Here is a 24,581-nt window from a genome sequence, read left to right as displayed (position 1 = left end):
TGTCATGTCATAGCTTAAATAGAAAATCTCAAAATGAGCTCATTAATGCAATTTGCCGACTTTATCGTCCAGGACGATAGGAATATCGTCTTGTACAATTAGTATAATTTAAGCCCAATCTACCAGGACGATTTGAGATGATCATAATAAATTTATTCATATCATCCAGGATGATAATATATCATCCTGGATGATCAGTACAAATTGTGGAATATCGTCCTCGACATCGCCCTGAAAAACAGCTATCCAATGACCAATCATCTAGCATATCGTCCTGGACGATTTTGCGATCATCCAAGACAATTTGATTGTGTAATCAAGTCATAATTGCTTTCCTTAAATTCCAGAGAAATTTTGGAAAAATTGACCTGGATCGTCCTGGACGATATTTTATAGTCCTGGACGATCCACCTGGACGATGTCCAAAATAGGTTATTTTTAAATAGATATGGCGGCAAATTCATTCTGAATTGAGCCTATCATCCTGGCTGATACAAAATCATCTAGGATGATATGTTTTGCATAATGACGGCTGCTTTAATGAGGATGCCCTAATTAGGGTTTCTGCTTTTGGACTGATCGTTCAGGACGATATAATTATCGTCCTGGATGATGTTACCAAAAATATAAATATTTAGAGAGCAATAGAAAATCTTTCAAGTTACAAAACATCAGGAGCCACACCAAATATAATAGACTCAAGAAAGAAAAAAATGTACAAACTGACTCAAACCTAGTCTACCCAATCTTGAGTTGATTCCAAATTGCAGTCCGATCGTGTGAACCTAAAATATCAGTACATAAGGCAGTCGTAGAGAAATAAGAATATTTTCTATCATCAAAATCATAAACCATTGATCTGCAACAAAAAGTTGACATACCTCATCTTGATCTAGTTGATCAAGATTATCATTAGCCATCAGACACAAATTTGTTACCTCCTCCTCTGCTTCTTCTTCTGATGATTCTGAGGTAGAGTCAGCCCAAAATGCTTTTTGTGTCTTCATCTTTCCTTTCTTGTACTTGGCTTTTTCCTCGCCTTTATCCTTAGTTGGTTGGCTCTTCAAGTTGGGGCAATCAGCTCGAAGGTGACCTGGCTTCTTTCAATCAAAACAGATTATATCAGATGAATTTTTATTAGACTTCGAGCTTTTACCTTTATTCCAGCCATTCTGATGATGCTTTTATTTTCTTTTTAAGAAGTTCTTGAACTGTCGGGTCATCAATGCTATATCATCTTCTTCCTCCCCTACAGAGCTATCACTTTCTGAGTTGTTTGCTTTTAGTGCCACCGTTCGCTCCTTCTTTTCACCTGCATCACTTTGTCTTTGACTCACTCTTTGCTCATATGCAATGAGTGACCCAAGGAGATTATCAATAGAATAACTGTTAAGATCTTTAGATTCAATGATAGCAGTTATTTTAGCATCATAGGAACTAGGTAAGCATCTCAAAATCTTATTAAGTTTCTCAGAATTTGAAATCTCTCTACCTAATGCATGCAAGGATGTCACGATTTAGGTGAACCTAGTGTACATGTCAGATATTGTTTCGCTAGGTTTCATACGGAAGAGTTCATAATCATGCAATAGAATGTTAAGCCTAGACTATTTTACTTCACTTGTTCCTTCGTATGTAATGCACAGTCTATCCCAAATCTCCTTACTAGTAGCATAGGTAAAAACTCTCATATAATCCTCAGACTTTAATGCATACAAAAAGCAATTTAAACACTTAGTATTCAATTGGGCTAATTCTCTATCCTCATTGCTCCATTCATTGACAGATACTGGAGTTTTTACTCCATTCACAGTTTTAAATGGTGTAATATATCCATCATTGACTAACATCCACATGCGGTAATCAACAGATTGTAAAAATATAGACATTCTAATTTTCCAGAAATCAAATGGAATGTTATCAAAAAGTGGTGTACGGGTTATCGAATAACCCTCTGCGGTGTTACGATTACCAAAATGTGACATGATCATTTTTTCAAGGTTTTCTAAAATACTATTTTTGAAAGCAGGCTCTGATACCAATTAAAATAACTAGATTGACAAGAGGGGGGTGAATTGTGAAAACTTTCTAGAAATAATTAAAACCTAAGTAGTAGTTCTAATATTTTTGATGTTTTTAAATTTTTAACAAAAAAATTTGAACTACTACAAAGTCAAGTGATTGATCAACATGCAACAATACAATACTTTTCTTCCATAATTATTACCAAGCAAATAATATGAGAATCAAGTGCAAGAAAAAGTAAACCGCGATAAGGAAAAAACACACCGTAATTTTATAGTGGTTCGGTCAAATTATGACCTACGTCCACTCCCCGGAGTCCTCCGCTCTGGGAATTTCACTACAAACTATAGCACTTCTTTTGCCCCACTCGGAAAGGTGGAGAAGCCCTTATAATACTCCCATTTACCAACCCGGTATGGCGGAGTGCCAAGGGCTATTTTTACCCTCATGATGACGGTAGAGAACCTTCTCATTTTTCTCCCTCTTGGAGAAGGAAGAGTACCTTCGAGGTGACGGATGTAGACGAGTCTCTCCCTTAGAGAGCCTCCCACAAGTTCTTCCCGGATCACATGAGGAGCAAGATGCAGCAAGATCAGAGAAACCATGTGATCTCTCTCACACCTCTTCTCCCTCACCAAGCTCACCTTCTCCTTCCTCTCTCAACCCCATAAAACTTCTCAAGAGCTCTCCCATGGATTTCCTCTCTAATCACGTTCTCCTCTTCTGTCTCTCTCTCTCTCAAAATATGACAATTTTGACACATTAAAATGTGCTCCAAAATCCCTGAATTTGTAAAGTAGCTGTTACAATCATACAGTATGATTATTCCTCATACAGTACGATATGTATAAACATACTTCATCCTGGTACGAATGTGTACGAATAGTTCAAAATAACTCATACAGTACGATAATAAATCATACGGTACGATCCTCAACATAACTGATCATACAGCACGATAGCTAGGACAATCAAATGTCATCTCTGTTTAACATATTGTACAATACACATCGTCCAGTACGAATGGTCAAAATCAAGGCATCGTCCAGGATGAATTCCGGGATGATCAAATGTTATCTCTGTTCATCGTCTAGTACGATATACATCGTACTATACAATGGGGAAAAAAAACAAAGGAATGTCCAGGACGATCTCTGGGACGATCAGAATTCGTCTCTATTCATCGTATTGTACAAAATATTTCATACAGTACGATATTCAATTTGAAATTAAGCCTTGAATTATTCCACTAATTACGGGTTAATTTAAGTAAGTATTTAAAATAAATCATACAGAATGAAGCACTTCGTACGGTATGAATGGCTGAGAAAACTTACTTAAGTTAATTTGACGGCTAGGGTTTCGTATTTGGAACACGTCATATAGTACAATATAAATTGTATGGTATGAACTATTCATTAAAAATCATTTTACCAACTCAGGTCATACATTATGAAATAAATTTGTATAAGATGATCACTAGAGAAGGAAAATCTTTATTTTTACTTTTAAAACACTCTCCCCCTATGTATGTGCATGGTTGCTCAGTATTACATACAGTTTGTGGCTAGACTCAAAAAAATAAAATAAATAACAAAATAAGTTATCAAACTCATACTCCTTATCTAACCATTCTTGAGTCTTCCCGTCTCTTGAGTAGCTTATTATCTTCCTGAAATGTTAGTACTCATGGATAATAATCAATAATGGATGATATTCAATGAATAGTAAATCAAACGACATTATTTATCATCATCAAAATCTCAAACTCGGGGTCATGGGTCGCAACAACAACTTATGAGTCATTCATTTTATTTTTAAGTACCCACTTAGTTAAAACTACACTTTGATCTTTTGACCTTACAATTAATTCCCAAATATCATTCCTTATAAATTTATTTAATTCTTCTTTCATTGCCAAAATCTAAAATTCATCTGAAAGGGCTTGATTTACATTTATGGGTTCTATCATCAAAATAAAGGCAGAATGATTGACCTCTTTTCTTAGTCCACGCCTAGTCCAAACACCCTCACTAGGTTCACATAAAATCAATTCCTTAGGGTGATTTTTAGAAAATTTTAAATCTCTAGGCAAAGTATTTTCTTTCTCCATTTTTCATTCAAATTAATCTTCTAAATCTTTTGGGAGTTATTTTCTATTTCATCCTCTTCCAAATTTTGCTCTTCCAAACTTCCAGATTTATCAAATAGTTAACATCGAGGAGTATCGTCTAGACCATCACTCTAAATGGGAGTCTGGATGAAAGTAAAATAACTTGATCGTCCAGGACGATCTCACGATCGTTCTGGCCGATTAGTTCAAAACCTACCCAAATTGTCCAGCACATCGCTCTGGTCGTCCAAAAGAAATCAAGGTTTTTGAACTAATGATCCTGGCCAATCCTATGATCATCCAAGACGATATGATTGTATCAATTTACCTTGATTACTTTCCTTAATCTTTAGATCAATTTAGGCATAATTGCACTACATCGTCCAGGATAATATCCTGGATGATAATTAAAAAATAAAGCATCCTAAATTGATCTAGCGGCTGATTCTTTCTGATTTGAGCTTATCGTCTAGTACAATATAAATATCATCCAAGACGATATGCTTAATGATGGCTGCCTTAACCAGGATTCCCTAATTAGGGTTTCTATTCTTTTAACTGATTGTTCGAGATGATTTTTGGATCGTCTTGGATGATGTACTCAAAACAGAGAACTCTAAGTTTAGACAGAAAAAAAATTCACTCAGGTGTGTGTGTGCAAGATTACTTAGCATCATGCACCATAAGGATAACATTTGACTCAAGATAGGGAAAAAGTACATTATAGACTGACTCAGACCTAATCTACCTAATCTTGAGCTAATTTAACTTATAGTCTCGATCTTGTGGTCCTGAAATGTTAGTAGTCAAGGCAGTCGAAGTAAAACTGAAATGTTTGCAATCATCAAAATTCTATTATTGAAAAACAGATATGCAACAATCTTATCCTTTTTTATGATGGAAAACACACAAGAAAAAAAATCTGAGTTCAGTTAGTTTAATGAAGACAGTGTGAAGGAAAAGAACACTAGTCAACTATCAAAGTCAAAGTACAAAGCAACTAGTAGTACAACAAATCACTCCCCCTTTTGACATCACAAAAAGGAGTGGGAAATGTAAAATAGAAAATATAAACTACCAACAGATAAACAAAAACAAACTACAACAAAAGAAAGACTAGTAAAATGATGGACCCTGATCTTCTGAATGTGGAGGAGGTGGTAGTGGAGGCTGCTGAAAGTAACTAGTCAGTGTAGAAAATTGAGCTCCAAACCAGGCTATATCATGGTCATGCTGCTGCTGGTGGTGAGCAACGTAAGCATCAAAATGGGCTAAGTCCTCTATGTGGTGCTGCTCATAGCGGGTTATGTCCTCAGCATGTTGCTGCTCCTGTGCAACAACGTAAGTGTCGAATCGAGCCTCCCACTGGTCAAAGCGCTCCACCAACTGATCCAGTTAAGAGTGCGGGTGGAGCAGAATAGGTGCAGGAACAGGTGCGGGAGCCTTCTCCTCTTCGGCCCCATGAGGTTCCTCATCCCCTGGATGGAGCCAGGTACTATGAAGTACATTGAAAGAGTTATTGGAGTAGAAGGCAGGCTGGAAATTTGGAGGAGCAGGGAATTGGAGATTTTATTTGGTTTTTAAGAAATAGGCAATGATATGACCTAGGGCTAGATTGGGCTTTCTCCTATGACCTGGATCGTGAATTTTGGTCAAGTGTTCGACATAGCGAAAGATCTGGTTAGTTGCATTAAATTTGCGATGGGCTATAGAATGTAAAAAGTGGTGATCGAAAGAAGCGGAGTAATATGGACATGATCACCAGCCTTTGGGATTATAGAGGTACAAAGGACATGTTGAATAGTCATAGCATCTCTGAGTAAAGAGCTAGTCTCTCCAATAAGAAAGTGGGTTGTGGTGTTCCAAAGAAAGTGATTTTCCAAAGCCCAGTCATAATCAGGATCAGAGAAAAGAGTGTGAAGTTTATTTCCTGTGGTCGAGAGCTGCAAAAGTTTTGCATAATCTTGGTATGTGATCTTGACAAGGCGTCGAAACATATGAACCAAGAGAGGTGAAAGCAGAATTAATTCTAAGGCTCACAAAAAGTTCAAATAAAATTTCAGAATTTAAGGGGACTGCGAGCTTTAGAATAAAATAGAGAGAGGTGTGAGTAAAAAGACCGAGTGCCGAATAAGAGAGCTGGTTGGGATTGATTGAGAGAGACATAGTGATGCTGGCTGATTTGTAGCGATGATAGGCGGCTTGATCTTCTGCCTCCATAAATCGAGGGTCTAAGGTGGCTCTTGAGGAACTTCCTGAAACTTGATGAGAGCATTTGCCACCAGCCATTACCAAAAAATATGGAGAAGTGAGAGAGAGTAGAATGCAAGTAAAAAGAAAAGGTGTGAGAAAAATGGCTGGAAAGGGTCAGTATTTAAAGAATCGACCGAATCGTCCAAGGCAATCGCCGTATCTTCCAGGATGATCTCGTGTAAAAATTGAGGTTGGATGATTGGTCAAAAAGATAGTCATATCATCCTGGCTGATAAGGTATCATTCGGGATGATAAGACACAGACGATCATCTCGAGGCGATAATCTGGATGATCGTTGAAAAAGTAGATCATCCTGGCTGATGTGTGGATTGTCCAGAATGATGAAAAATGATTGATCGTACCGGCCGAATTTAAAAATTTAAAGGCACTATCACGTGTATCGTCCACGATGAACAGCTGGATCGTCTGGGATGATTCTCCAATAATGGATCGTACTGGCCAAATTTAAGGCTTATTAAACGTATGTCCACGTGTATCATCCATGACGAACAAGTGGATCGTACGGGACGATGACCAATAATTGTGTAGAAGCAAAGGTATCATCTAGGATGAAAGAGGATCGTCCAGGACGATCAAAGATAATTAAAGCAGAGGATGATCATACCTTCTAGGATGATAATACATCATCTAGGATAATAAACAGTAGAAAAATTAGAACAATCAGTAGATGGATTCGAGAAGTGAATGGAATAAATCGTCTAGGATGATATGAGGATTGTCTAGGATGATGTGAAAATTTTGAAAATTAAGGGCAGATGGAGATGATCAGATCAGGTCCAAAAACAATAAAAAAGTAAAAAGAAATAGAAAATTAGATAAAAAAAAGACAAAAAAGAACAAAAAACACAAGGAGTTGTTTTTTTTAACTGAAAATTAAAATTTTTTTATTTTGATACTGAATACGATAATTTTTTCATATGATTTCAAAAATTTGCAAAATCAATTTGTTAACATCGTCTAAATCTGAAAACGTAGTAGAACAACCGATCCTGTTAGCCCTAACTCAGTCTTCTTTAGGATAAAATAACTTTTGAAAAATAAGAATCTAAATCAGAAAAGCCAATTGGTTTAGAAGAAGAGATCCGTTCAAAAACTTATTTCCAGAAAAATATTTTATGGAATAATATATCAAAGTAATTAGTTACAATCAGAATTTCGAAATCAAGCCTTTTGAAAAATATTAAGTGACACATGAAGTCTTCTAAGATTTAAAAATTTTGAAAGGAAAGAAGCTTGCTTTTGGTGGGCTTATTTTATGCCTCTTGTCAATCTGATTAGCGCTTTGCGCATCTTTTTATTTTTGATACACTTTGTGTATTTTTTTTTTTTTCAATTTGGCAACTTTGCACATCTTTTGTTTTTGACATCATTGACCACTTTTTTTATTTTTATGCAAGCAAAAATCCTTTTTCAAAATCCTTAAATATTCTTAGTTATGATTTTATCTTCTAGATATTAGAGAAGAAAAAACTCACTCTCTAATATAAGGAAGAATGAATCACAAAATAGAATCAAAAATCAAATAATAATTTCAATGACATGATTACAAAAATCTGAAAGTAAAGTAAATATTTTGAATATTAAACATAAAATAGATTACTGTAGTAAGATTGAAAAGTTCTCAATTTCAAAATCCATTTGTTAATTTGATAAAGATTTTTATTTAGAAAAGAAAATTATATCACTAAAAGAAGTTAGAGAGAAGGTAACAATTAACAGTGTTCTTCCCTTTAACTAATTTATAGATGTTAATTGTTGATTATAAATTTTCAAAAACAAAATCAAGGCATAAGATATTGATTCAGCAGAGTCTAAAAGTAAGAGAAACAAATCAGAAAAGATACACAAGAAAAACAAAAAGAAAATAAAAACTAAAAATAGAGATCAGAAATTAAGTTCATGCGTTTATGTCAATCACACCCAATCTGGTCCTTAAAGTATTGAAAGTTGTTAAGTCTAGTAATTAGGCTGTTAATCCTAAGTGAATGTCCCAAGGCTACCAAGAGGGGGGGTGAATTGGTAGTTTAAAAATTTAAGTCCCCTTTTGAAAATTATTGAACCTTAATAAAAATTTCTTTTAAATTTTGTAGAAAAATATTTTTCAACCACAGAGTTTTTAAAACTTAAATTTAAAGTGCGGAAACATAAAAACAGTAAAGTAAATGACACCAGATTTATAGTGGTTCAGTCTATAACCAGACCTACATCCACTCCCCAGAGGCACCCTCTGAGTATTGCACTAATACCAATAGTGACTCTCCTTTTGCACCCACAGCAAGGCGGAGAAGCCTTTACAACACACTCTTTTCACCACTCCCAGGTGCGGCAGAGAACATACGACCAAACGACCTTATTTGAATATTTGCACGAAATGTCTTCGTACAGCTGATCGTCCTGTACGAACTAAGTTCGTCCAGTACGAACGGTTATTTCAAGGTCGGTTCTAGAAACTCCTTAAAACTGTTCTAAGTCGGTTAATCGTTTGGACGAAAATATGTTCATCTGGACGAAATTTTTATAGAGAGCCGATCGTCCTGGATGATTCTTGACTTCGTTTGGAAGAAAATTTTCCAGAGGACCAATCGCCACGGACGATAATTTATTTTCGTCTGGACAAAAATTTTCCAGAGACCAGATCGTCCTGGACGATTTTTAATTTCGTCTGGATGAAATCTTTCCAGAGGACCAGTCACCACAGACGATAATTTAAATTCGTCTGGACGAAAATTTTACAGTGAACAAATAGTCCTGTACGATAATTAATTTCGTCCTGGACGAATAGGACTTAGAAAAAAAATTTTCGTGCTCAATAGGAGATAACTGTCTGATCGTCCCGTACGATCAATATAAATTTTATATGATCTCCTTATGTGTGTCTGTATGTTTTTATTCACTCAAATTACAATCACTCCCTTTCAATTTGATTTTAAAAACAAGTGTAAGCTTCAAATTTTACAAAGTATCTCATACTGAAATTTATTTGAAGTCTTCGTAGTCTGGAGTTTGTTTTTCCTGAAATGTTAGTACACACAAGAGAAAATACAATTCTTCTAAAAAATTGTAAGGAGAGAACAACACATTTGTACAATAATGTTTGGAATCATCAAAACTATATAAGTTGCAAAAATCTAAAGCATGCAAATAGCAACTATCTTAACAAAAGTGTTGAAGGCCAGTGGTTTAGTAAAGATGTCAGCCAATTAATTCTCAGTTGTCACATGGTGTAACTCAATGTCTCCCTTGGTCACATGGTTCTAATGAAGTGATGTCTTATGTCTATGTGCTTGGTCCTTGAATGTTGGATAGGATCCATAGAAATGCAGATGGCACTAGTGTTGGCACAAAGGATTGGAATTGTGCCAATAGGTAATCCTAAATCCAGAACTTACTACTTCAACCAAAGGACTTGGGCCACACAACTTCCTAAAATAATGTACTTAATTTCAGCAGTGGAAAGTGCAACCGAGTTTTTCTTTCTACTAGACCAGGAGACTAAAGATTATCCTATAAATTGATAGGTTGCTGAAGTGCTTTTTTTATCCACCTTATATCTAGCAAAGTTAGAATAAAAAAATCCAATAATCTCAAAGCAAGTGTTGTGCCTAGGGTACAAGATTCCTAAGTTTTGGGTCCCTAAAAGGTATATAAGAATTCTCTTAACTACAGTCAGGTGTGATTCCTTAGGATCAGCTTGAAATCTAGCATAGAGACAAATGCTAAATAAGATATCAGGTCGGCTAGCAGTCAGGTAAATTAAAGATCCAATCATCCCTCTGTACTTATTCTGATCAATTGATTTTTCATTTGGGTCTTTGTCCAACTGAATTCTTGAGGTCATGGGAGTATTAACTGGCTTGGCTTTATCCATTTCATACTTCTTCAAGATATTCTTTATGTATTTTGATTGATTTAGAAAGGTTCCATCATCCATTTATTTTATACTAAACCCCAAAAAGTAGGTCAACTCCCCATCATACTCATCTCAAATTCCTTACTCATTATTTTAGAAAAATCATCACATAGTCTTTTATTAGAAGATCTAAAAAGTATATCATCGACATAGATCAGAATAATGAGTAAATCACTCTTGAAAGTTCAATAGGGATGTTAAGCCTTTATAGCAAAGCTGACTAATGTTGAGCAAGTTGTGTTTCAGTCCATCTATAAGTAAAAAATTTTCAATCATAAGGTTCTTGGACTTTCCAGTTATACCTGAGCCTACCACCTTCTTGGTGGTGTTGTCTCCAAGAGTAACCTTGCCTCTTATCCTGGTCTCCAGCAAAATGAATGTATTGGCATCCTAGTCATATGTCAAGAGCATCCGCTGTCCAGGTGCCACATACTCTAACAAAACCTTTTATGAGAGCTTGCCTACAAAATTATCAAATGTTAGATTTAGGAATCAAAACATGTTTGGGTTCCTTCTTTTGAAAAGTAGAATGTAATACATACTGTGAATCATATAACTTGGGTCTCCATACCCAATGTGAATTATGGTGAATGGTGTAAGTGTGTGCTATGTGTCCTAGCATGCCACATAAAAAATATCTAACTCCAGGAAAAGGATGCACTAGTCTACTCCTATGGTGATGCTTCTTTTTAAAGTTTTGAAAAGCATGTAATGGTTTATTCTCAAAAGCTTTGAGATTTGTTAATTATTTTTCTAACTCAGCATAAAATAATTTTAAAGAATCATGTGCCTTGGTTAATTCAGTGTGCTTTTTATTTAATGCATCAAATTCATCAAGTAAAGTCATGTGACGTCTATCAATTTGGGAGTGATCTTTTAAAATATTTTCATGCTCCTTTTGTAAATTTAAAATTTTTAATTTTAAGTTGGCATGAATTTTTTTAAGTTTTATGTATGATACATGAATTTGTTCTGAAACTTCAAGTAGCTGCTCATAAGTTAGTTCACATACCTCTTCTTGGTCACCATGACTAAGATTATTGTCTGTCATTAAGCACAGGTTTGTTGTCTCCTCTTCAGGTTTAATCTCAAAGGAGTCTGATGCAGAATCTGTCCATAATGCCTTTTGGAATCTCTTCTTGTCCTTCTTGGACTTGGGTTTCTCCTCACCCTTTTCCTTTCTTAGGTGAGACATGAGTGTAGGGCAATCAGCTTTAACATGTCCAGACTTCCTGTATTCAAAGCAAATTGTATCATTATAATTCTTGAAATTTTTGCTACCCTTAACTTTATTCCACTTCTGATGATTCTTGTGCTTCTTTCTTAAAAAGCTCTTAAATTGTCTCATGATTAAAGCAACATCATCGCTTTAAAACCCGGAGGAGTCAGTGTCCGAGTCGTTCACCTTAAGTGCCACCGTTTTCTCCTTCTTCCTCTCACATGCATCAAGATTTTTTTGAATCACCCCTTGCTCATAAGTAATGAGTGAATAAAGTATTTTATCAATTGAATATATATTTAAATCTTTATATTCAGATATTGCTATAATTTTTGCATCAAAAGAGGAAGGCAAACTTCTTAAAATTTTGTTCACTTTTTTATAGTTAGTAAGTTCTCTTCCTAAGGCATACAAAGAGGTTACAATTTGAGTAAACCTTGTATACATTTCATAAATTGATTCAGATGGTTTCATATAAAAAAGTTTATAATAATGTAACAAAATATTCAATCGAGATTGCATAACTTCTTTAGTTCATTCATAAGTAATATATAATTTATCCCAAATCTCTTTGCGAGTAGTGCAAGTTGAAACATGTATGTAATATTCAGATTTTAAAGCACAGAAAAATCAGTTTCAATATTTTGCATTAACTTGAGCTAAATCCCTATCATCAAGAGTCCATTTAGAAAAAGGAAGTGGAATAATAAACCCATTAAGTTTACCAGTTGGAGGTGTATAACCATCCTTAACAAGCATCCACATGCGATAATCAATTGATTGTAAGAACGTAGACATGCGAGTTTTCCAAAAATCAAAAGAAATATTATCAAACAAAGGTGGTCGGGTAATAGAATACCCTTACGCAGTATAACAATTTCCAAAATTAGCCATGGATCAAAAATTCAAAAGCTTTCAAAAACTTATTTTATGAATCCCACTTTGATACTATTTGAAAGTTTGTTAGGGATGTTAAGCCCTTATGAACTAGTCTCGAGGCTAACCAAGAGGGGGGTGAATTGGTATTTTAAAAACTTTTTACGATCAAAGCACAAAACTATAACCAAAATAATTCACCGTAAAGAGTAATGGATGCATAAATTAAATGCAAAAATAAACTAAAGAAAGAACACATTGAATTTATAGTGGTTCGGTCAAACCTTGACCTACGTCCACTCCTCCGAGGCACCCTTCGAGTATTGCACTAACTAAGTGTCTCTCCTTTAGCTTCCACAGCTAGGTGGAGAATCCTTTATAATAGACTGTTGTGGATCTATTTTAATGATTTATGATTTTGATGATAGCAAACACTTCTATTTCTCTACGACGGCCTTATTTACTAATATTTCAGGTCCACACGATCAGACTGCAATTTGGAACCTGCTCAAGATTGGGTAGACTAGGTCTGAGTTAGTTTGTACACCTTTTCCTTTCTTGAGTCTACTGTATTTGGTTTGGCTCCTCATGCTTTGTAACTTGGAAGATTTTCTAACTGTTCCCTAGAGTTTACTATTTTTGGTAACATCGTCCGGGAAGATTTTATATGATCCTGGACGATCAGTTCAAAAGTAGAAACCCTAATTAGGGCATCCTCATTAAAGCAGTCATCATTATGTAAAATACATCATCCTGGCTGATATAAAATCGTCCAGGATGATAGGCTCAAAATAGAAAAAATCTGCCACCAGATCTACTTAGGAATTACTTATTTTTGGACATCATCCAGGTGGATTATCCAGGACTATAAAATATCGTACAGGATGATCTAGGACAATTTTTTCTAAAATTTCTCTGGAAATCAAGGAAAGCAATTATGACTTGATTGCACGATCAAATCGTCCTGGACGATCGCAAAATTGTCCAGGATAATATGCTGGACGATTGGATATCAGACAGCTATTTTTCAGGGCGATGTTCAGGACGATATTCCATGGTTTGTTCTGATCATCTAGGACGATATATTATCGTCCTAGACGGTATGAACAAACTTCTTCTGATAGTCTCAAATCGTCCAGGCTGATTGGGCTTAAATTGTACGGATCGTACAGGACCATATACATATCATCCTGGACGATATTGTCGGCAACTTGCATTAATGAGCTCGTTTTGAGATCTTCTATTTAAGCTATGACATGACACTTGGTAAGTGTCTTTGGCAGCCATTATAGCTTTGTTCTTTTGGGGGGAACTTGATGAGAGAGCTTGAAAGGGAGTGAGGAAAGAGTGCAGTTTGAGAGAGGGAGAAGATCCTGTGAGGGGGGACTCAAGGGAGTGTGGAGGGTGTTCCACACGGCTGCTCCGGCAAGCTCGCACCTGAATACCATCGGATTCAAGGCTTGTCTCGAGGGAAGTTCATCAAAGAAGAATATCTCTTTGGTGTCAAAGGAGCCGGCAACTCCGCTGCACCGGGGAAGGTGGAAGTAATTTTATAAGGGCTTCTCCGCTTAGCTGTGGGGGCTAAAGGAGAGATACTTAGTTTAGTGCAATACTTGGAGGGGGCCTCCAAGGAGTGCACATAGGTCAAGGTTTGACCGAACCACTATAAATCTGGTGTGTTCTTTCTTTATTACTTATTTTAATATGGTGATATAGGTTTTGGTTTGTGTTTTGATTTAAAGATTCTTCTTTTCCAATTCACCTCTCTCTTTATTAGCCTTGGGTTAGTTCATAAGGGGCCTAAGATCCCTAACAAACTTTTTCAGACTCCTTTTCACCAACCCCGGTGCGATAGAGAACTGACTCCTTTTGCTTCCTCCTTAAGCGGGCAGAGAACCCAGACCGTTTGCTGAAGTAGACCTCCCAAGAACCTCCCAAGGATGAAGGATGAAAAATGGAGAAGACGACTTGGAATCTTTCTTGGAGCAACCTTTGTGAACCCTCTCACAAACTCCCCCTCAGAAGTTCTCTCTCTCTCTCTCTCTCTCTCTCTAGGCTCTTTCAGGTCAAACAACAACAAAAGATGCTTATGCTTGAGAAAACACGAGTCCTTTAAATAGATTTTCAAGACTCTCTCTCTCTCTCTCTCTCCCCCCCCTCTCCCTAGGCTCTCTCAAGTCAAGATAGCAGCACTCAAGGTCTTAAGCATGAGAAAATTGTCCTTTAAATAGAATTTCAAGAACCGACATTATCGTCCTATCATCCTGCACGATCAGTACAAATTAAGCTCAATCAGCCTTGACAACATGGGATGATCAGAAGAAATTTTGTTTACATTGTACAAGATGATATAACATCATACTGTATAATTAGTTAAAATTGAGGAGTATCATCCAGACCATCGCTTTGAATGGGAGTCTGGACAAAAGTAAAATGACTTGATCATCCTGGCCGATTAGTTCAAAATTTGCCCAAATCGTCCAGCACATCGCTCTGGTCGTCCAGAAGAAATAAAAGTTTTTGAACTGATCATCCTGGCAATCCTGCAATTTTTCAGGACGATATGATCGTATCAATCAAGTTTTATTACTTTCCTTAATCTCCAGATCAATTTCGGCATAATTGCACTACATTATCCAGGATTATGTTCTGGACGATAATTAAAAATAATCTTCCTAAATTGATCTAGCGGTTGATTTTTTCTAATTGGAACCTATCATCCCGTATGATACAAATATCATCCAGAATGATATACTTAATGACGACTTCCTTAATGATGATGCCCTAATTAGGGTTTCTTTTTTTTTTTACTGATAGTCCGGGACGATTTTTGGATCGTCTTGAATGATGTACTCAAAATAGAGAACTCTAAGTTCAGACAAAAAAAAATTCACTCAGGTGTGTGTGTGTGTGTGTGCAAGGTTACTTAGCATCAAGAACCTTAAGGATTACATTTGACTCAAGAAAAGGAAAAAGTACATTACAAACTGACTCAGACCTAATCTATCCAATCTTGAGCTGGTTCAACTTACAGTCTCGATCTTGTGGTCCTGAAATATTAGTAGGTAAGGCAGTCGAAGTAAAACATAAGTGTTTGTAATCATCAAAATTTTATTTCTGAAAAATAGATACGCAATAAATAGCCTTCTTTGGTAACATCTTTGTCTTTATCATCTACTTTTTCAACATTTATAAAACCCTTCTTTGAAGATTGAATGTCTTCATTCAGATTTTCTATTCTTTTAGATTCCTGATTCTTTAAACAAACACTTCTACAACTTCTCTTTAGATGCCCGATATTTCCACAATTAAAGAAAATGATAGATATTCTCTCATAATCAATCTTCTGAATGAAGTGTTTGTTTCCCACTACCCAAACACCCAACCACAATTTACTGTCAAGCTTGATCCTGACGCAAATTCTGCCAAACTCCTTTCTTCTCCATTGGAACATGTTTCCATCAATTAAATATGGTGATCCAACCTTTGAAGAAATTATGTATATGTTAGTTTCATCCCAACACTATATTGGGAGATTAGGCATCCTAATCCATATAAGAGCCGTTAATCCCTTTAAAAAGGTAGGCTGAAATGAGGGGGACATCTATCCAATCCTATGATATGTCCATTAACATACCATGGTCCACTATAAAGGACTGTTTCCATTACCTCTAAATTTTTAAAAGCATATAATACTCATCCCATTCCAAGAAATGTTAAATGGAACCTTCTGATTTGAGACCATTTCCTCCTCAATTCCAAACCAATGACATGGTAAGGGACATTCTCTCCAAATAGTTTTACTTCCAATGATTTATGCATTTTGTTTGTGTTTTCCATCTCATTTTGTATATGAAGCTTCACTACCCCATCCTCAGGCAAACATTCGCCAAAATCAATATCCACAGCTTTGATTTTAGTTTTTTTATTCCATGTGTTCACTATTACCTTGCTTGTAGGATGATTAGGAACAATTTTCAAATTATCAATAGATTTGCAGTTACCCAGATCAGCCGAATTGCGACTCTGCACCTTTTCTAAATCATCTACATAATGATGATCACTAATAACTTCACCTATATCCAACTCCTTATTTCTAGCTACCTCCCCTGATACATGAATAGTCTTTACAATACCACCAACAGAGTTTAAATTTGTAGACCTTCCAGAATCATCAACAATTATGTTATCTTTTGTTACTGTAGAAACAACATCTAATTTAGAAAACTCACCATGAATTGATTTGCAATCTAGTTTTGTTTATCTTTGATAACCAGACAAATTTGTGAATTTATCCGGGACATCCATCAACACCTTCTTCCCCTTTCTAATGCAATCCAACTATTTCTTGGGAAACTTTAATCCACATTAATTTATAATAAGAGGAAAATCATATTTTTACCTTATCTTAGCCTCATGATCAAACACCAAAGTAGCATCTCCAAAAGCAAGCGGAGATGAAGCTTGATTCGATCGAGAAAAAAGTCTACCAACATTCGAAGAAGATCAACGACCATCAAAGGAGTCGCTGCCCATCGGAGGCCGATGACCATCCACTGTCATCGGTGGATAGTATATTTTACGGGAAATCAAAATTCAAAAAATAGTCATTTTTCTCTCTCTATAATTCAGGATACACTATCGGCTCTCACCAGCGCACCCCGATGGGTAGTAATATACACGACCTGATCACAATCACGAGTTTCCCCCACCCGATGAAACAGCTCGAGTGGGGTTTAGTAGATATGGGGCCAAGTTTCCTATGGGCACAAGCCCCCGTGGTTAATTATATCCCAAGACGGAGCCTAAGAAAACTCTCGAATAAGGATCATATATTATCCTTCCCAAAAATGGGATTGGCACGAGGGTGTAGACTAAGAAATACTACTCAAAAGGGAGGAAAGGTCCCAAGGGGTTGAATCAACATGCATGGTTCATACCACCATCCGAAGGCTCTAGGGTACTAACAGGAAACTGGGGAAAAGAAGATCAAGTACTCAATCACATACGTAAGAGAAGGATGGAGGTGGCGTCATCCTGTGATGCAGATAAGTAGGACTTATGCTCCATTAAAGGAAGGAACCTACCCACTATTTAGGCACACTATGAGATCGAATGTAGTAGCCTCGAATTCTAAATCTAGGTTGGGTTTAGTGTTCTATACACACTAATACCCGTGTCCTAACTAATGCAGTACAAGGATCTAAACTTACCCCTGCCTGAATTGGGGAGCTACCTAACCACCTAATCACTTTAAAACCATGCTTTCAAGTCAATTATGAGAGATGGGTAGGTGGTACAGTTTTTTAAAGTAGGACCGACATCTTGAGTGTTTCCTAATTGGACCTAGACTTATGTAGGTATATGTTCCAAACTAATGCAATTAAAATTTAATTTAGTTAGTTTCTAATACAATGAATGCTAGCTGAAAGGTCGAATCATGAATACTTTGAATTTTAAAAATAGGCTTATATAAAATTAATTTTTAGAAAAGATTGAGTCTCCTTAGGTCCTGCATCTCATACTCATAGGCCAGATTATTCGGATTCTACCCACAGGCAGGGAGGTATCTTATAACAAGGAAAAAATGATGTAGTAATATGCATGCGACCTCGGATGATTATGGCAATTCCCTATGTTCATTAGGTTTCTATGTTATTTAAATATTAAATATTGAATTATAATTATGAGTAGAAAAGGGTTTTATAGTCCTTAAAAGAGCCTAATGCAATCCAGGCTAAAACAAATTAGGTATGCAAGAAAGAAACCTATAAAAAGCAGGTAATTTCTACTACGCAAACATAATAAACACATCAATATAAATAAACCAATCAAGTAAATATCCATAGGCCAACTTCCTTTTAATTATAACTCAGGGTATGCAGAAAGTAAAGTGGTCGGGCACCACTGCCAACAACCCGAATTTCTAAGCCTATGACAGACGTAAACAACTTTGAATGGGATATTGGGTCTTCAATCTTCAGTCTTCAGTCTTCTTTGGGTTTCTTGTTTTTGAACTCCTTGGATCACTCCTCCATGGACTCCTTGGATCTCTCCTCCTTGGACTCCTTGGAAATCTCCTCCTTGGACTCCGTAGATCTGTCGTGGCTCTAATATCAAAATGAAGAGATAAATCCTCCTGGAAGGGAGTATTGCTTTTTCTCTTTGGATATCTAAAGTCATCCAACTCGATCTTCCAAATGGAAGAAGACTCTCGAGGATGCCTTCTTCTTTTGGAATTCGAGTTTGATAAGAATATCTGACTCGGAGTGTATTTTTACAACTCTTAATAATCATTACAAATTTTATATTAATTGAAAATGCAGTAAATCTAAAATTCACTTGCATGGTTATTCTAATAAAATCCCAAGCAGTTTATATATAATGAAATAAAAGTGCACATTCACAACCACATTCTTGGCCATGCTCTTATTTATTAGGGCTAAGCAGTCTGGAGCACATGTAGTAGTTATAATTTAATGATTTCATTTTAGCCCTAATTTTTTAGGGGGGCTTAGCAAGCACCTACAAAAAATAGTATTAGAAATCATGACATTGCCCCCCACCCCCCTTTTATTATTATGTGAGCATGGCCACCTGCAAGAATATATATATATATATATATATATGACGCTCTTAACCTAAGTGTAGATCTAACGCCCATCACATCAATACATAGAGTGCATGAAAAGTAAGCAAACACATCAGCAATTTCACACAACATGTAGTGAAAACTATAGAAAGCTCTGACATACAGCATAAATAAATAAACACCGGCCTAGCCTAAGTCTAAAAGTGGTGCCCTAGCAAAAAATTCCATGTGTGTGTATGGCTGGTGTGGCTTGGATATGTCTTAATCTGGGTAGTTAGTTAAAGTTACCTAAAGTTCAGATTTGTTATAGGCCAAAAAAGAAAATTTTTATTATAGTTTAAATATCAATGGATTGGGATCCATTTTAGTCAATTTAGTTGGTTGATCAATTTTAAATGCTGGGGATAGTGATATTTGAAGTTTAAATTGCATTAGCCACTTTTGGAAAGTCTCGGGTCCTCCTAGATATTAGGATGAGGGGGTCCAAAAGATCACTATAAAAAATAAGCTAGGTTTAGGATTCTTAACATTTTAAATAAATACTAGACTTTAATATGAGTAGTCAGACGGGTAGTACACTGAATTTAGACTTTAATATCTAAATTACCTAATTAAGGATTGATTTTAAATTTTTGATCCAAACCAGCTCCAAACTAATTAGAATCACCTTCAAAGGTCAGGAGTGACCTGAGAAAGTGTTCCCAAGTGTTAGGAAAAAAATTTGGGATTTTTAATAATTTTGATTAATTTATTAGGGAAAAAAAGGTCATTTTCACCTAAGGTTAAATTAAGGGTCAATCTAAAGTCAAACTAAGGAGCACTATTTATCTAAGGTTAAGGAAATTATACTAGACAATTTGAGGTATGGTAGGTAATGTTTTGATCTAAAATGGATTTATTAAAATTTTTAGAAGGTCTTGGGGCCCTATTTAACAGGTAAATTAAGGTTGGTTAATTAAGGGGTCTAAAAGCTCCTAAAAATTTCTAAAAAATTCTGGAAGGTTTGAAATGTCACTAAGTTTAAATGTTGAAGTTTTTCTATCAATCAGTAATCTACCCTAGCTCCTAAAAATTTTTAAAGTTTGCTAGGCAGTTTCTTAATTTTTGTCCTTAGGGTGTCACTACGTTGTAGGAATTTAAAATGAAGTTTTATATAACCCTCATGGTAATAATGAAAGGAACACATGAAAAATAGTAAGCACACCATGTACTTAGATCTAGGAGAGCCTAAGCTAAGTGGAGGTGCATCCTACGTTTGCAAACTACGATAAGAAAGAAAGTAAATTCATCTAATGAAGGGATTAGTGAATGATTGGGGCTCAACCATTCACTAATCCACACCCCCATGATTGCTCTTCACACATAAAATCCATGTTTAAAATTTCATTAGTTAGACCCCTCAATATTAAAGTAATTTAAAAATATATAGTTAAAAAAAGAGTTAAAAATACATATATATATATATATATATATATATTAAACATATATAAGTATATACATATATATTTAAAAATAAGGTAATTAAATATAGCTTAGTTCATATGTGTATGAGGGATCCACTGATCACACAAGCGAGGTTTCAAGAATGATTTAAAAAAATAGTTTTTGATTTCAAAATAATAAGTATAATAGTTATTTAAATAATATTAAAAATACTCAAATAATAGTATATGATAGAAACCTATCTAAACAAAACACATTAATTTTTGAAAATAATTTTAAAATAAATAGTTACTATAAATGAATTTAATTAAAATAATGATATATTAATAATTATCATTAAAATAATAATTTAAATAATAATAAAAGTATTTTTTACTCTTTTGATAATAACTTAAAAATTATACTTAGTATTTTAAAATAATTTTATTTTTAAATTTAAGAAGGTAAAATTCTAAAAATTTTGATATATTATACCTAATTTTTGGATTTATATTTAATTTATTATAATTTTTTGAAGCAAACTAGGTTAAAAAGGATTAATTAAAATTAGTCAAATCGGGCCAGTGGCGGGAGGCCATGTGGTGACACCAGAGACGATCCCGCGATCACGGGCAATGATTACGTCGCCGCACAATCATTTTCGCGTGATTGCGGCATGATTAGCTGCTGCGCATCCCACTTAACCATGTAAGCATGTGGTTTGAGGCATCAGATCGACCGCGGAGCGGGTCGGATGGTCGAGATTTCGACGCTTGGAGGGTGTAACTATGGGCTCCAGCTGCACGGTTAATCTGAACCATGGGGTGATCGAATTAGGCACGTTGATCATGTGATCAATGGCCAGATTTAGATCTGGCGAGCGACGAGCCGAAACAGAACCCTAATGGCATTTTTTGCCTCATTTGCTCGATTTAATGGACCAAATCAAATGAAATTTAGACCTAGCTCGTGCATGTGAAGAGCATCAATGGGGAAATGAAATCACGGTCTAAAAAGCACTTAATAGAAAGCTATATTTAATCGTATGTGTTCTAAACTAGGGTTGAAGATTTTACAGTGATTTTTGGACGATTTAACCCACAAATAGGATTGTTTCACTTCTAGACTATCCATTCTCCTCCTTATAGAAGGAATCTCGAGCTCTCGACATCTGGATCGCATGCAAAAAGACTTGGAATGTTGATCCCCTCGGGTAGCCGGAATCCTCATCGCCGGCGGCTTATGATCGTCAGGATTACCTTGGGGCAACTAGAGGAGGGTCAAGGGAGTTCTCTCACCCAATCTCTCAGTCTCAAGAGGCTTAGAGGGAGAGAAATTAAAAAAAAAAAAGATCCTCTCAAAACCTATTTTTTGGCTATTTAAGACTCTAGGTCCCCAAGGAACAACTAGGATTCAATCAAGAATCAATTAGGAGGGAAAATATTTGAAATTAGTCATGGATGGGTCCAAGAATGATTAAGAGAGCCTTAAATGCATTAAAGGGCTCTTAAATAGGCTTAAATAGGTCATATTGACCTATTAAGGGTATGGTTTGACCAAGTCAGAGTTTGACATGGTCAAACCAGTCAAATAGGTCAATGGGGGATGGAGATCAAGCCATGCAATGGGTTTAAATATATTTGATTTGAATTAAGCTCAAATTGGTCTAATGGGTCAACCGGGTTGACCCAGGGCACAAAACTAGGTCCGGTAGGTTGGGTCAGGCCCACTGAGTCCAGTGGAGGGGAGAATTTGAGCCAGGAAAGTTTGAAACTGATTTGAAGTCGATCAGAAGGAAATTTGGGTCAATTTGGGTCAACCCTAGTTGACCTGGTCAACCAGCTTGACCCAAGACCTAGGTTTGGGCTTAATAGACTCAGTATGACCCACTGAATTGGATAGGAGAGACCATGGGTCCTGGCTTGGTCAAATCGACCAAGTCAACCCCTTGGTCTAAGGGTTTTGGCAAAAATCAAGGTCAACATATGTGTGTTAAAAATAATTAAAGATGGGTTGATCTATTGGTTGGAGATGGATTGATCTATATAAGATGGAGGGCTGACGGACTTTTCTTTAAATATATGGTTTGTGTTATCCATGACTTTTTCATATAATATACTAATTTTGAGTTAAAAGAAAATGATTACTGTACTAACGAGCAAAGAGTGATGACTCTATTTACTGAGCTAATGATTTATTGATAATGGTATGATACTGGAAAATAACGTAAATCCTAGGAATTTTTACTTATTTAGTGTGATTACTGAAATGCCTGTTATTGAGGTATCATTGTTATTACTATATGGATTTATTACTACTAAATAGATTTATTATTATTGTATTATTTTATTGCTCATATCACTGGTCTGTTATTGTTACAGATATAGAAATCGATACTATTTGATAATATATATTCACTACACAATAAATATGTGACACAATTAATACATAATATATTGATTTGATACTAATATATATTAACTAGATAGTATGTGTATACTCCTATATGATTTTACTATGTTGAGATGATTTTAACAATCATTATTAATGATTTGGTTTTACTATAATATATGATCTCTCTGCTGATTGATATTAGTAATATGAAGATTGCTTTATAAATTTGACAATCATATTAATTTATTGGCTTTCATACTATACTATTTTACCATTTATAATTTTAATATTATAGCATATGAGTTTTACTATGATTTACTCCCTAACATGCATATTTGTCCTTTACTATACTTTGAATTCAGTTGCGTTTTAATGACCTACGAGGATTTTTAGTTAAATATATGTGATTGAATGATTTCAAGTCAAGGCAAGGGAGATAGAGTGTAAGATTGGTCAAGATTCCGTTACGTTTAATTTCCTTTCTATTTTAGTTATTCTTTTCTACTTATGATACTTATGATAAATTGTGTAGATCTTGAGTAGTATATATAATTTTTGACAAATAAATATAGATGTATATATTAATGTTTTGATTACTAGTTTTATTTATATTGGTATTTATATTGATAAAAAAATTAGATACCTCTAATTGTGTAAATAAAAAGATAAAAGAATAATACTCCAAATTAGATTATGAGGCATTACACTTAATCTGTGGGTGATAGAGCTTAGAGAGATTGTAGTTTGTGGGCAATGATGGTTAAAGGGACTATGGGCAGTGGGAAATAGAATTCAGAGTGATCGTACTCGGTGAGCGATGGTGGTGGGAGGGACAAGCGATAATTGATGGATGAGCGATATTTGGTGATTGTGGGCTGTTAGGTAGTGGTATGGAAGCTGTAGGTGGTGGAATAGATGTTCAACGATGGTAATTAGAGCAATAGTGGTGTACGGTGGATAAGCAATGGCCTTGCTACTAATGGAAGATGGGCGATGGCTAGTGACGATCAAAAAATGAGTTGTGACTTAGTTATAGTCAACGAATGGGATGTGGCTAGATGATGGTAGGCGGTTGGGTAGTGGTTGACAGAAGTTCGCTTGAGGTGGGGCTTGGGTTCTATTTATAGATTTTTAAGAGTAGCATACCTTGTAAATATGGAGAAGATTCATGACTAATTCAAAGTGCTTCATCAAATGACCTATATTGATTCCCTCAATTATAGAGCATTTATTCAACATATAAAGGCCTTAATGATGTTAGAATTAAATGATCTTGAGCTCATTGGATACCTCTCATTGAGACAGTCGATTTCAATTATAAGCCTGCTATTGATATCATTCGGTCATAAAATTAATCCTTTAAAGCTAACAATTGTATTTTGATCGGTTGATATGGACCCATTTGAGCTTGGATTGGGCCAATTTTAGTGTTATTGGGTTAGCCTCATTGAAATGTTTAGTTTAAATATAAGAAATTGGAGTTTAAATTGTCTCGAATTTAATTTTCAAAGTTATCAACTTGAAAATACCTTGAGATTTTACTTCTTGATCAAGGTGAGTTTTGGTGACGTATCAAATATTTATAATATCTTGTAGTTATTATATTTTCATTTGAGCTTAGTGTATTTAATAAATTTAAAATATTTCTTATTTTAAGAGTAATTGAATTAAAGTTACTATTATAAGAATGCATTCTTATTTATTAATTTACAAAATTTATCATAAATTTGAAAGTTCGTTAGGGATGTTAAGCCC

The sequence above is a fragment of the Dendrobium catenatum genome, unplaced genomic scaffold (genome assembly GCF_001605985.2).
Source record: "Dendrobium catenatum unplaced genomic scaffold, ASM160598v2 fragScaff_scaffold_1631, whole genome shotgun sequence".
Classification (NCBI taxonomy): domain Eukaryota; kingdom Viridiplantae; phylum Streptophyta; class Magnoliopsida; order Asparagales; family Orchidaceae; genus Dendrobium; species Dendrobium catenatum.
This window is presented reverse-complemented; position numbering follows the sequence as displayed.